This window comes from Pinus tabuliformis, chromosome Q, assembly GCF_031772625.1.
Source record: "Pinus tabuliformis cultivar Carrire ecotype Pingquan chromosome Q, CPIR1, whole genome shotgun sequence".
Classification (NCBI taxonomy): Eukaryota; Viridiplantae; Streptophyta; class Pinopsida; order Pinales; family Pinaceae; genus Pinus; species Pinus tabuliformis.
In genome coordinates, this window is record NC_142296.1 from 1,321,952,367 (window position 1) to 1,321,966,535 (window position 14,169).

Sequence of the window (14,169 nt, forward strand, 5' to 3'; positions counted from 1 at the left end):
GGCCCAAAGTATTCCAATTGTTCCACCTCAACCGAATGCTTCACCTCAACAGAGTTCACCATCTCAACATCACCAACCTTCTGTTGACCCTTTACCTTCTTCGCCTAATTTTTCTTCCTCCATTTCTTCCTCTTCGCCTGGTAAAAGCCTTGATGCTAGTAACTAGGTGTCTAAGAAGAAGAAGAAAGGGAAGAAGAAGAAGAAGAAGAAGAAGAAGAAGAAGAAGAAGAAGAAGAAGAAGAAGAAGAAGAAGAAGAAGAAGCAAGATAAAAACGAAGTCAACCAACCCACCATGGCTGTAAGTGTTAGTTGTGTTGAGGAAAATTCCGACATGCATCGTAAACCCAAATACCCTTGCAGGCTTTGTAAGGGTGACCACTTCCTTGTCAATTATCCTGGTATTCCAAAGGTCTTGGAAGTATGGTCAGAAAAATCCCATCAACTTTCCATTGATCCATCAACCAGTGACAGTCAGGTTCCTGGGAAAAAGGGTAAAGTGAGGTTTCCTTGTAAGTTATGCAAAGGGAGTCATCAAACTCACATTTTCCCTCACATGGATGAAGCCTCAAATTGTTGGAAAACCTTACTGTTCCACAGCAATAATTTCCAACTGGTTACCATAAACTTTCTCCCAACCTACCGTCAGCTGACGGAGTGATTGATCTAATTTTAAGTACAGTTGATCACACTCTTCCATTGGAGAGTGAAACTCATGTCACTCAGGTTGATGATCCATTAGTTGATCAAGTGGTCGATTCAATTTCACATTCGGTCGCTCCCACTTTCCCTTTAGAGAGTGAACTTGATACCGCTGAGGTTCTTTTTGTTACATCAGATTCTTCTACGCTGGGGGGCATTTCACCTGTTTCTACAGAACCCCCTCCAAGTACTGAGGTCTTTTCCTTTGATTGGAATAGACTGACAGAACCTCGTCTTCCTTCCTCCATCCCTTTTCAAATCATTGTCAAGGCTAGTAGTAGGGACATACATCGTACTCAGGTAGATGAAGGTGCTTCTGTTAGTATTTTATCCTCAACTGTTTGGAAAGCTTTGGGTTCCCCTCAGCTTGCGCCTATTACGCAGAATCTAAAAGCTTTTAACAGAACCATTAGTGAACCTTTAGGGATCCTTCCTAAGTTTTCTATTACCTTGGAAGGTAAAACTGTCTGCATTGATCTTATGGTAGTTCGAGGTCCCTTGGATTTCAATTTACTCCTTTGGCGAGACTATGTTTATGCAATGAAAGCTGTCGTATCGACACTCTTTTGCGTGATGTCTTTCCCTCACAATGGCAGTATTGTGACTGTAGACCAGCTTTCGTTCCCTAGTCTTGTTTCAACTACCAAAAATATGACACCCCTAAATGTTCCTGATTCTAAAGTGGTATCTAACCTGCCACGGGTTAATTATGTGGCAACTGGTCCCATGTTTTCAGTTACCGATGTATGTGAGCCTCCCACTGTTTGCTCATCTTCCTTTGATTTAGATCTGGTAATTGACATGGAAAACTCTATGGGATTACTTGAACACGATGTTCTTATCCCTTTTGAGTCCCTTGACATATGTTCCTTCCAGAGAACTATTCTTCCTTCTGATGAAGATCTCTTGGAAGCCATGATCAAGGTGTGTCCATTGACATGTCTTTCTTCCAGTTGGCAGCCATAATCAGTGGCTGTTAGGATAGTTTTTTCCTGTACCAACCTCGTTAAAAAATGAAACAGGCTGCAGAGGACAGTTCCTTTTACTGTGTCGACCTCGTTAAAAAATGAATCAGTTGTACGAAAAGTTCCTTTTACTGAGTCAACCTCGTTAAAAAATGAATCAGATCTGTGGACAGTTCTTTTCCTGTGTCAACCTCGTTAAAAAATGAATCAGTTGGTTAGAGGAGAGTTCCTGTTACTGAGTCAACCTCGTTAAAAATGAATCAGATATGAGGATAGTTCTTTTCTTGTGTCAACCTCTTTAAAAAATGAAACAACTCCCTTTTGAAGTTAAATCTTGAAAGTAAACCTTCATTCCATTCACCTGGTTGAATGTAATGAAGCTTGGGGGGCATGTACCTCGCTTTGCATCATTATGTTGGGGGCATGCAAACTTTTGGAGCATAGTTCCTTGTCTTGTGTCAAGCTCGCTAAAAATGAAACAAGGAGTCTTGAGCATAGTTCCTTGTCTTGTGTCAAGCTCACTAAAAAATGAAACAAGGGTAGGTTAAGTAGGTAGATTGTAGAGAGTAGTTATGAGCATAGTTCCTTATCTTGTGTCAAGCTCATTAAAAAATGAATCAAGGATTTTAGAGCATAGTTCCTTGTCTTGTGTCAAGCTCGTTAAAAAATGAATCAAGTTTTTTTAGAGCATAGTTCCTTGTCTTGTGTCAATCTTGTTAAAAATGAATCAAGGTTTTTTAGAGTATAGTTCCTTGTTAGGTAGATTGTAGAGAGTAGTCATGAGCATAGTTCCTTATCTTGTGTCAAGCTCGTTTAAAAAATGAAACAAGGGTTTTGAGGATAGTTCTTTTCCTGTGTCAACCCCACTAAAAAATGAAACAACTCCCACAAGTCTTTCCAAGATCTTGAAAGTAAAGCTTCATTCCATCCACCTCATTGAATGCAATGAAGCTTGGGGGGAATGTACCTCGTTTTGCGTCATTATGCTGGGGGCATGTGAACTTATAACAAGCATAGTTTTTTGTTTCAAGCTTGCGTAAACATGAAACCGAATCCGAGCATAGTTCTTTTCCTGTGTCAAGCTCGTTAAAAAATGAAACAAATCCTCCTCTAATTGAATCGAGAGTTTGACTAGATCTCATAAATGTCAAGTTGTATATTTAGGTTAGTTATTTTAGTTTTTTGCATAATTTTCTTACAGTTTTAGGTTGAGTCTTTCAAATGATCTCGTAACTCAACCTTCATTTCATCCAACTAGTTGAATGAAATGAAGCTGGGGGGCATGCGCTCTAGCAGTTACGCTTAGGGGGCATCAAGCACAATTTTCTCTCTGTTTCAAGCTTGTGTAAAAATGAAACTACTTTGAAGCATAGTTTTTCTCTGTTTCAAGCTTTTGTAAAAATGAAACCTATCTCGAGTCAATTTTAGTTATTTTCAGGACTCGTTAAACTCATGAAAATCTCGAGATTATTTTGCTATCTTTCATTCTCGTAAAACAAATGAAAATTCCGAGTTCTTTCCGTCTTTTCCTGCTCGTAAATTAAATTGACAGTCGGCCATATGAGTACATTTTTATCATTTTTTCAAACTCGTTAAAACTTACGAAAAAGTGAAACCTTAGAGTCATCTTTAAGCCCTTTTCTGACTCCTAAAACATGAAAAGATTGCCGAGCGTTTCTTTTACACTTGTTAAAACAGAATTAAAAGACGGTCCTCTTATAGCCCTTTTCTGATCGTAAAAACATGAAAAGATTGCCGGATTTTTGTCGTTTCAAATTCGATATTGGAAATAAAACGACGTGTCCTTGATCGCTTTTTACTTTTCAGGTCAAAGACACTAATCATGAAAGTACTCCTTGGTCGTAAAAGATCAAGCGGTTCTCTCAAGTATTATTTTATACTTTTTCGGGCTTGGGAGACACAAATTTACGAAAAAGGTCAACCCTGGAGTCTTCTTAAGTTTTTCAGACTCTCTAAAATTGAAAAACGTCGAGTTTCTCCTATACTGGACTCGTTAAAATTTCACAGTAAAGGACCTGTTCGATTACAAACAGGAACGGACCACTCCTTCTTAGGGTTCGAATCTAAACTAAGTTGGACTCATCCGAAGGATGAGCTTATAATCAAGCAAATGTTATCCTCCTCAAGCTTGTAAAAAATAAAGAGGTACTTGCCAGAAATGGTGGGGGAAAAGAGAGGAAAATGAGCCTATTTGTTATATTCTGTCTCAGAAAAACCTTATCACCACTCTTGAACACGACACTTTTCATTCACCTGGGTTGGGAAATCCTTTGCCTAATAGTTGATCAAACCTCATTGAAAATCTTCAGCCGGTTCCGGGTATTAACTTTGGGTCAATTGTCACCAAGCCTTCTGTTGTGTCGTTATGTGTTCAAGGGGTCACTGCAAATAAACTATTCATCTGCAAAATACCTGTCATCCATCTTGACCATCCCTGAGTCAGTCCTTACAGCTACATTTCTTCAACTTGATTTATGATTTCGTGTTGTGGGCTTGCCTGCAACGGGTCGCTTTCTATCGACATCAGCACATTATCTAGAAAGATGACCTAGAAATTGTCAGTACCTTGAAATCTGCATGCATCAATGGCAGGTTTCTCGCCTTTGATGACGGTTTACATCATTGACTCTCGATCGAAGGATTCCGTGACATGTTCGACATCAACACATTCATTCACATCTCATGGATTGTACTGGGTACTTTGAGAACCATTGACATCACTGGTGGTCTCTCTCACACTTGTTAACAGTTTACATCATCGACTGGTAATCAAGTGGTTTCTACCATGTTCGACATCAACTCATTTATTCGCATGGATAGAATCGTACTATTTCGGGAAGTAGAAATGAAGACCCTGGATCTAGTTTCCACCATCCAGGCTGCGAGGAGTTTTGTATTCATTATATAGTAGACTAATCATAAACAGATGGCTGCGTCCATACTGTGTCTACATGAGTCTATGATTATGATGTACTGCGAAATCATTCCTATATCAGAGCAGTAGTTAGTTTGTTAGTTAAAGTTTTCAATTTGAGTATGGAATGCCTACCTCAGCGATGATATGATCTTATATATGTATTTTGTGTTGAATATTTGCAGGTTTCGACTGGGCTCTCCACGAGATAATCCTTGAAATGATAAAGTGCTTCACCCTTCCTAGATGATATGAAACCCTAATCTACTACAGGCTTCGCACTTTAGGGGGCAATATGTTACACTAAAATTTGTCACCATGACTATTTGCAGTTAGTATGGCTCCATCAACTGTCATACTATCCTCCTTGGCAAGTCTTATACCTCTGCTCCTCATGTCAAACTCCAAGAAAGAGAGAAAGTCCTTAAAAAGTCAATTAACTCTGGTTACGCAGTTTCTCTTAACCTTACCTGCATGTACGCACCTCAAGTTCACAATACCTGCGTACTTGTATGCTCTGTCTGTAAAGGGGTGGGTGCGTACACCTGTAAAGGTCAAAAGGCGCGATTTTTACTTCAAAAAAGTTACTTGTGGTCGATTCTAGAGCATTCTAGAAGATTGTTTGACGTGTATTGAGCGCCTCCAGATGGTTCATGCATCCCTATGAAAGAGGAACTTATCCCATGAAGAGGGGAGCTATCCCATTGAAATAGGGGCTTATCCCATTCATGGTGGACCTGATTAACTTCCTCCAAAGCATTATAAATACAGGCATTGGGCCAGAGGGAGGGGAGGTTGAAAGTTGAACATTCCTAAGGGTAGATGCTACTGAAATTAGGATTCCCTTATAGAGCTTGAGAGGAGAGATTACCATCCTTTCTTAGCTTCATTTGGAAGTGGGTGAGTTGATCAAAGTAAAGGAGAACTCTTGTTGGACCCTGGGAGGGACCTGCACAACACCAAGGCACTGGTTGTAATGGTTTTTTTTGTTTCCAAGTAATACAATTAAGTTCATTTTTCTCAACAAGTTGTTATATATAATTTGTTTCATATACTCCTTGGTCTTTATGATGGATATGTTTTATTATATGAGTTATTCAGGTGCTATGTAATCGTTTGCTTGTTAGTGAATGCAGGTTTCAAAGAGAAGGAGGAGCTCATCTGGATCGGAGAGGCTGGACTGCTACAAACAGCGTTGGACTAAAGGTATGCTTTAAACACCTGGTTGCTTGTATTTTAAGTACATATTTAGGGAAAGATAGTGCTTGATTGTCTTGTTTGTCACTAGAAAGCCTTAGCTTCTAGGGAGGTCGGTTTTGTCCGCAAAATTGACTCTTTCCGCATGACAGGACCTCATGCCTGGTGGGACTTCAGAGGAAAACTGGGGGCTCTTCAGTGCCAATTCTATGTCCATGTATTTCCTCCACCTCAATGGTGTGGGATCGGCTCTGGCCAATGACATTTCCACCCAGACATTCTATGTAGCCATGTCTGTGGCTGATACTTAACTCCTCCAAGCAGCATTGGGTTGGGCCTACAGTCCTAGGGAGGTTGATTTCTCTACTATTCATGCTAGTCAGAGTTGTTATAATCCAGATACCATTGTAGACCATGCCTATTATTCCTTTGATAGATATTACCACAAGATGAACAGGGCCTCTAGGTCTTGTGACTTCAACAAAGTCGCCACTATAACCACTATTGATCTAAGTAACGTTTCTTGTATTTTCCAAGGTATTGTTGGTGCAAATGGGACTTATTCGGTTAATGGTACTATCCTTGGCCATGTGACATTTCATTTGACAAGGAAAAATACTACCTCTTTAAATAGTTCTGCATCCCACCTTCAGTCACAGATTCATCCAATTCTTTTCCCTCTTGTTTCCATTCCCATTCTATTTTGGAATCTACCAATTTTTCCAGACAAAAGAACTATATTATCGATGTATCTTTAAGAACAAGGAATTCCTCGTTATTTTTTTCAACAAAGAAAGATGTAAATGTAGAGGTTGGATATATCTTTGTAGAGAAATAGGTTGTGGAAATGAAATATTTACATCATCTCATTGGATGGTGAGAATTTACAAAGATAAGCCACCAGATCTCTATAGGATAGATCGACAAGTGATCTCGAGGTTCATTACAAGGTATCTCTATCCTCGAACCCTTTTTCATTATGGTTATGGGTCAACCACACAAAATCCTTTGCCAAAAAAGTCCATTTTCTCGGCCACACACTATCCATCTCACAGTTGGCCCACCAACATTACAGGGTATCTCTATCCTCGGCTCTTCATTCGTCATGGTTATGGGTCAACCATGCAAAACCCTTGCCAACAAAATCCATTTGCTTGGCCACACACTATCAATATCGCAGTTGGCTCACAAGAATTACAGGGTATCTCTATCCTTGGATCTTCATGCATCATGGTTATGGGTCATCCACAAACCCTTAATTATGGGTCAACCACACAAAAACCTTGTCTTCAAAAACACTTGGTCATCCACAACTCATGTTCGACAAAAGCTTCTTTGAAGGGAACTTCACACAATGGAGACCATTACTTCCTAAGGAGGGAGAAATGATTCGAATGGAAATCCACCCATGTTAATGAATCGAATGGAAATCTGCCCATGGTATTTACCCATAGTAATGTAGCTCAAAAATGTTATAAATAATGAGTCTCTTTTTGTAAGAGGACAGGGGGTCCAGAAAAATGTAGTCACAATTATCATTTTTTGGTCTAATAAAAGTTAGTTCATGAATTATTTTATGGTTTGGTTTACTTTTGTTATTTTCTAGGTGTGGCAATTACCCAAATCTTGGGGCCCTCCCTAATATCTGGATCAACCATCTTGCTAATCATCTTTGATCTTCTTTTTGAAAGCATACCATGTTAGCTAAACAAAAATATAACATAAACAACATATGCTAGTATAATTCAAGAGAGGATATCTCGTCTGTAATATCAACCAAATTAGGAAAATACATGTATAATCATAATCATAACAGTATATAGACATCATCTCCATCATCATTTAGTTACCATGCATGATGCCAAAATTATAACACCAACTAGACACAATGCATGCACAACAACATATAGACGCTGACATACAAAGCAAATGCATATTCAATCAACATACATTCATGACAAACACATCACAACAACAACACCTTCAACTTCTACATGACCACACAACTACAACAATGATCATCACCATGCATACACATCAAGCACATATACAACCTACATGCATGAATGAAAAACACATTCTGCCAATCTATTCCAAGGGGTGAACCATGCTCTGACACCACTCTGTGGTATCATATATCGCCCAAGGAGAATGAAAACCAAAAATCACCCAAAGAGAATGGAACCTAGACATCAACCAAAGGGAATGAAAACCCACTCTGATACCACTCTATAGCACCCTCCTTGTTATAGACGTATTTGGGCACTGCAACCCCAATCACATATGTCCATAAAACAAGGGCTTCTAAACCCCTAAAAGTGTTGTTTCATACCCTAAAGGATCAAGGTCAGCTGATTACATCATTTCCCAGAAGTTCTCCCTGAAAAACGGCTTAGAACTGGTCAAAACTGGACCATACAGACTGCTCCATGCTAAGGGTGTGATGCATCTCACCTGCTACACACAAAGTGTGCGATGCATACTGAAAAGTCCTTCTGTAGGGTGCGATGAGCGAAAGTAGACAAATCGTAGAGGTAGTTTGCTAGGTGGAAACTCAGAGAATTGTCTAGAAACTACTCATATGACACTTGCCTCTCTGAATTCGCCTAAGGATGAGTAAGATATCATGAAATCTCCAAGTGGAACCAAGAACTATTAGTGAAATGACACTAATCAAAATCCCAGAAGCTGACTCACCCCCCTGCAAATATCTATATATGGATCCCTCATCCTAGAGATCCAAAGGCTGGAATTTTGTATTTTGTAAGCAAGTGTTGTTGGTTTCTCTGTAAAGCATTGTATTGTTGGGCGATCTAGCTTTTCATGAGGTGAGGAGGGCTTTCATGCTAGGAGGATCACACTGGTTCAGATAGCTGGGTTGTAATCCTCTCTTCTACTACTTCTATCAATAAAGCTATTTGAGTTTTCCTCCATATACTTGTATATTTCTGAATCTTGTATTTGTTTATGCATTTGTATGGTTAATGAACATATGATGCTACATTGTTTATGGTTATATATCTCTATGATTTGATGATATTTTGCTGCTTTGACTCTACAAGTTTTCTTTGAAGCGTGACAAGTGAGAAAGGAGTGGCGAAAGTTCTATCAAGGGAGAGAGGAAACAAGAAAGGAGCCAAGTGAAAGACTGAGGTTGGTGCTCTCTGCTTCTCTCTCTCTCATCTATCTCTCATAAAGGAAAACACAAGTTACTTTGAATTATTTGTTTCTAAGATAGCTACCCATCTTAGTGGGAATAGTAGCTTTGAATAGACACTAGTTTTCCCGGAAACAAAATGGCGACTCCGCTGGGGAGCGAATAGTTTGTTTGTTTGTTACTGTTGTTTGCTTTATAAACTATAGATGGAGCCTGAAGTTAAGCCAGCTAGCCTTCGAACTACTTTTGCTATGCAACTGCAAAGTAGATCAACGTTGCTTTAGTCAATCTCCAGGTTGGTCTATGAACTGAACATTTGACTTGCAAACATCTTAAGAGCCCTGGTGGTAGCTCAAATAACCTCATTAGATCAGCCCCTATACTTTGTGTTTACTGCCTATCATAAGCTCAGCCTAAATCCCTAAAATTAGCTGCAAAATATGAGTGAAAACCAAGCTCAGTCTCATCCTTGGACCATCACATTATCTCTTACTAGAAGTCTGGATGCATCGCACCTCCCGTGTGCTGCAGGTGAGATGCATCCCTGTTTCCCTTAAGGATAGGTGCAATGATTGAGTGAGATTGTTTCTACCTCCAGACTTTGGTTTTTTCTTCATTGTTTTCAGCTCTATTCAATAGTTTTGCTGTCTATGATTAGTATATCACTGTTGAAACCTTATTCCTTTACATTATTCAGCCTCCATTGATAAGGAATTGTGAATGTTTTTTTTATGTATTTTTCATCATTTACAGTCCTCCTTTGCAAATAGTAGCTTAATCGAACTGTCGTCTTTTGATTTGAAAGTGTCGCAACTGTCATTTTCAGTGAAGAAAAAGAGTGTCGTAAAGTCTTCCTCTTTTAGATAGTCGATTACGCTTTTGCCATTATATTTTATTTGCATTATCAATTCTTTGAAGTGTCGAAAGCAGTTTTCCATTCGGAATTTAAAGTGTCATCTTAGTCTTCCTTTCATTTTTGAAAAGAAATTGCTAAAGTCTCACTTTGAGGAAAAGTAGTTCATATCTTTGTTTTCTTTTTGTCATTCTCACATTAAGGAAATAGAAAAACAAATACATGCATGTGCATTTGCATTTAGACTGCATGTGGAAATTGATTTGGGGAAAGTGCATTTAGTGTGTGCTCTCTGCTCTATGTTGAAAGAAATTTTTACTCTTCTTTCCTTAGTAGCTAGGATTTTCATTGCTAAAAGAAAATAAACGACTGTTTATCATTTAGATTGCATATTTAGGAATTGTACATCTACATCACGCGGTGAAATTTGAAAGGAAAACTTCTTAATAAAGATCAACCGTAAAATAAACCTCAATGAACATAAAAATGCTTTGGAACCTAATGCACAACATATAGAAGTCTAGGCTAGAGACGTATTCTAGCGTCATAAAGCCTGGTAACTATCATTTTCATTGTAGGTTGGGTGATTCCTCCTCTTTGATACGACAAGTGCTAGTACGGACTTGTGCTCCCATGTACTGTCGAGTATATATTGGGAGACCATAATAGGTTGATATCCTTTATCCTTAGGAAGCCGTGTCTGCCACCCTATCGATCGCAATGCACTGAACACAACATTCGGGAAGATTTACTGTCGTATGTAAAGTCCTCGGTAATTTCTCTATAATTTACCACCGAGGTGTATATTGCAGTTTTGCGATTGGTTTGGTAATCCCTCTGTCTAGACTTCTAGAGCAGTCACTTTCGTTCCTTTTCAGACTCCTTAAAAGAAAAGGTCCATCTTAGCACTTGTCACTTCAGGCTCATTAAAAATCGAAGGCGACTAGAGTCATCTTTAGATTTTTCTCGACTCTTAAAAATTGAAAAAGCAAGTTGTGTCAAAGCGTCATAAAATTTATTTTAATCAGAATAACATCATTGTTCCCTCATTGGTCTTAGGTTGAGAAAATGGAGTCCGCCAATCAAGGATTTCTCCTTGGGGGGAATCCTAGTCCTTTCTCTTCTTGGGGAGATATTGGTGCTCCATACATGGCCACATTGTCCCTTCTAGGACTCACAATTGGCCTGCTAGTATGGCTATTCTCGACCTCTATTGTTCAAAACACCGTAATTCCTCAGCAATCAAATCAGCAACCATATGATACTGAAGTTGCTCCCCCACCTTCCACTTCGTTTGTTTCTCCCTCTCCTCCTTTGTCTTTGCTTGGTGAAACTAGTAACACTAAAAACCAAGTAACTGAGAAGAAGAAGAAAGGGAAGGAGAAGAAGAAGAAGAAGCCAATGGTGAAAGGGGGCAACCAGGCATCGTTTGGTGAAAATCCACACAATTCACCTTCCAAACCTAAATCTCCATGTGTCATTTTCAAAGGAGACCACTATCATCGAGATTGTCCTTGCATCTCGCGGATCTTGAGAGACTAGTCTCCCTGCTTGCACAATCCGATGTCTTAAACCTCTGTCGACCATGTTGAGAGTACACCATCAACTAGTGAAAATGAAGTCAATGGACAAAAAGGAAGATCTAAATTTCCTTGTAGGCTGTGTGAAGGCGATCATGCCCTCCACCGTTTTCCTTTTCTAGACGAAACTAAAAGAGTCTTGGATAACCATCCTGTTTCACGCAGCGACTTCCACTTGGATACAAGAAACTCTTGCCGAGTCCATTTCTAGTTGAAAATTCGACTGACACACCTCTGTTGTCAGTCGAAATGCCTATAATTGAAGATAAACCCTCTGAGTCCGCACCAAACCAAAGTCAACCGGTCAAGATGGTAGTCGACCCAGTCTTGTCTTTAGAAGGTCCATCTTCAAATGATATAGTCTCCAAAGAGAATGAGAACGATACCGTTCAAATTCTTTTTGTTAATATAGAATCCGATGAACATGGGGGAAATCTACGTGTTCCTTTACCACAGGAAGGAAGTTCATCAGTTCAAGAGATTCATCCAGCCGTTTATTCTGTCCCTCCTCCAAGCAATCTAGTTGTTTCCTTTTATTGGAATCTACTAGCGAGACTCTTCCTACCATCTAATTTGCCATTTTGAATCATAATACAAGCTTACAGAATGATCATGGCTGGCGCTATCATAGATGAAGGGGCTTCTGTGAGTATCCTTTCCTCAACTGCTTGGAAAGTGCTTGGTTTGCCATCGCTTCTGCCTGAGATTCGAAATTCGTCATGCTTCAATAAAGGAACCAGTCCACCGTTAGGGATCCTTCCAAATTTGCCTATAACTTTGAGAAGGAAAACCGTTCATCTGAATGTGATGGTAGTCCAAGGGCCACTAAATTACAATCTACTCCTTGGGCGGGACTACATTTACAACATGGGAGCTATTGTTTCCTTGCTCTTCCGGGTGATGTGTTTCCCATATGAAGGCAGAATGGTCCAACTCGTTGACCAGCTTTCATTCCCTGGTTCAAACACGACTACTAGTCAAATGCCATTCCTAAATGGTCTTTTTGCACAAGGAATGTCTCATCAACCTCCATTCTGTCCACCTGATGATCGTGAGTGATTCGGTGAATGTGAAAAACCCAGGGGGCATGCACCCTAGTCTGCTTCAGCAAAAAAACCCCAGATATAAGATAGGTTTCCATGTAGGATATATGACCAGTCTGACACACCCGTCCGTTTGGGATATGGGATCAGTCTGGAATAGGTTTCCCTCGTCGTAGGTTATGTGATTGGTAGTGGATCCACACCTTTCACCTTTGTCTATTTCGATGGATAGAGCCAAGGAAGTGTTTTGTCTGCAACGTGGATGAAACAACCTTACTTTAATGCAAGAACTTCTATATGGTAACCTAGAAACTCTCATTTCTCTTATCTGGGGGCATGCAAACCTTTTTTACGTAAGTGGAAAGCGACCAGCGTAACTCTAACCCCGTAGTTTTTACTAACTTCAATTGCTTAGGTTAGGTGATTGGTCTGATCCACCATTCGCCTTTGTCGAGACCAGTGGTGATGGTAAAGCAAAGGAAAAGTTTTGTATGAAACTATCCTACCTAACCCCAGTAGTTCATTAACCCTTAGGATAGTAGTTGGTCGTTCCTAGCATGCATACAAAAGGCTTCGGAGCAAAGTTTACATGGGGCAAGCTCCCTAAAAAATGAACCTACTAATGAGAGACATCCTTAAAGATGACTGGCACGAGCATGTTTCCACGAAGTTCAAGCTCATTAAAAAATAAACCTAGCAATGAGCATATGTTCCCCCAGAGTTCCAGCTCATTAAAAAGTGAACCCACCTTTGGTAAATAATCTTTGTGATCGCATTTCTATTAGCTTTTGAGCCTTGGTCGTGTTCTTACCATCACCTCCACTTTTTAGCCGATCATACGCCTCCACTTGATTGTTTACACTTTTGAGGAATAGCTGCGACGAGTGATTCTGTTAGCCACCTTCTTTATGCTACCGTGATTGAAAATTTCCAAAATTACCTGGAACCAGCTGCTACCTGAAAATATCACTCGTTCCTAAAAAACGAGTCTCTTTTAAGCTCTTTTTAGACTCGTAAAATATGAAAATATTGTCGAGCAATTGGCCTCTCCATCTCGTTAAAGTGATTGGAAGTGCCATCCCTCCTCTATATTTTAATCTTTTTGTACCTAAGGGACAATTACACAAAAATATCAAGCGCTTGTCTTGTTTGGCTCGCTAAAACTATCGAAAATTCATCCCTTTCATATTATTTTATACTTTTTCGGACTTAAGGGATTATACTACGAAAAAGGACTACTGGAGTTTCCTTTCCGTCTCTTTTCAGACTCTCTAAAACTGAAAAGGATTGAGTTATCTTTTTCGTTAAACTCATTAAAACAATAGCGACAAACTTATCCATATGGACAAGAGCGAGTTTCACTGTCGCTAAGCTCACTAAAACATAGCGACAGGTTTGCCCAAAGGGAAAATTATAGAACAAGCATATGTTATCCTCCTCAAGCTTGAAAAAAATAAAGAGGTACTGGTCAGTAAGGACTGGGGAAAAGGGGAATAAATCTTGAAGAACTTCATTGGTAGCAGGTCACTCTTGAACATGACACTTTCACTCTGTCACCATGATTGAGTCGGGTTGGGTTATTCCATTCACCGGTCATATCACCATTGGTCCTACGTACCATCCATTTTTGGGGTTAACGCTACCAATCCATTTGAGTGTCGCCTATATGTTCAAGAGAAGTCACTCAGAGAATTCACCAACCTAGCTAATGCCTCATCTACTGCAATACCTTCACACTCC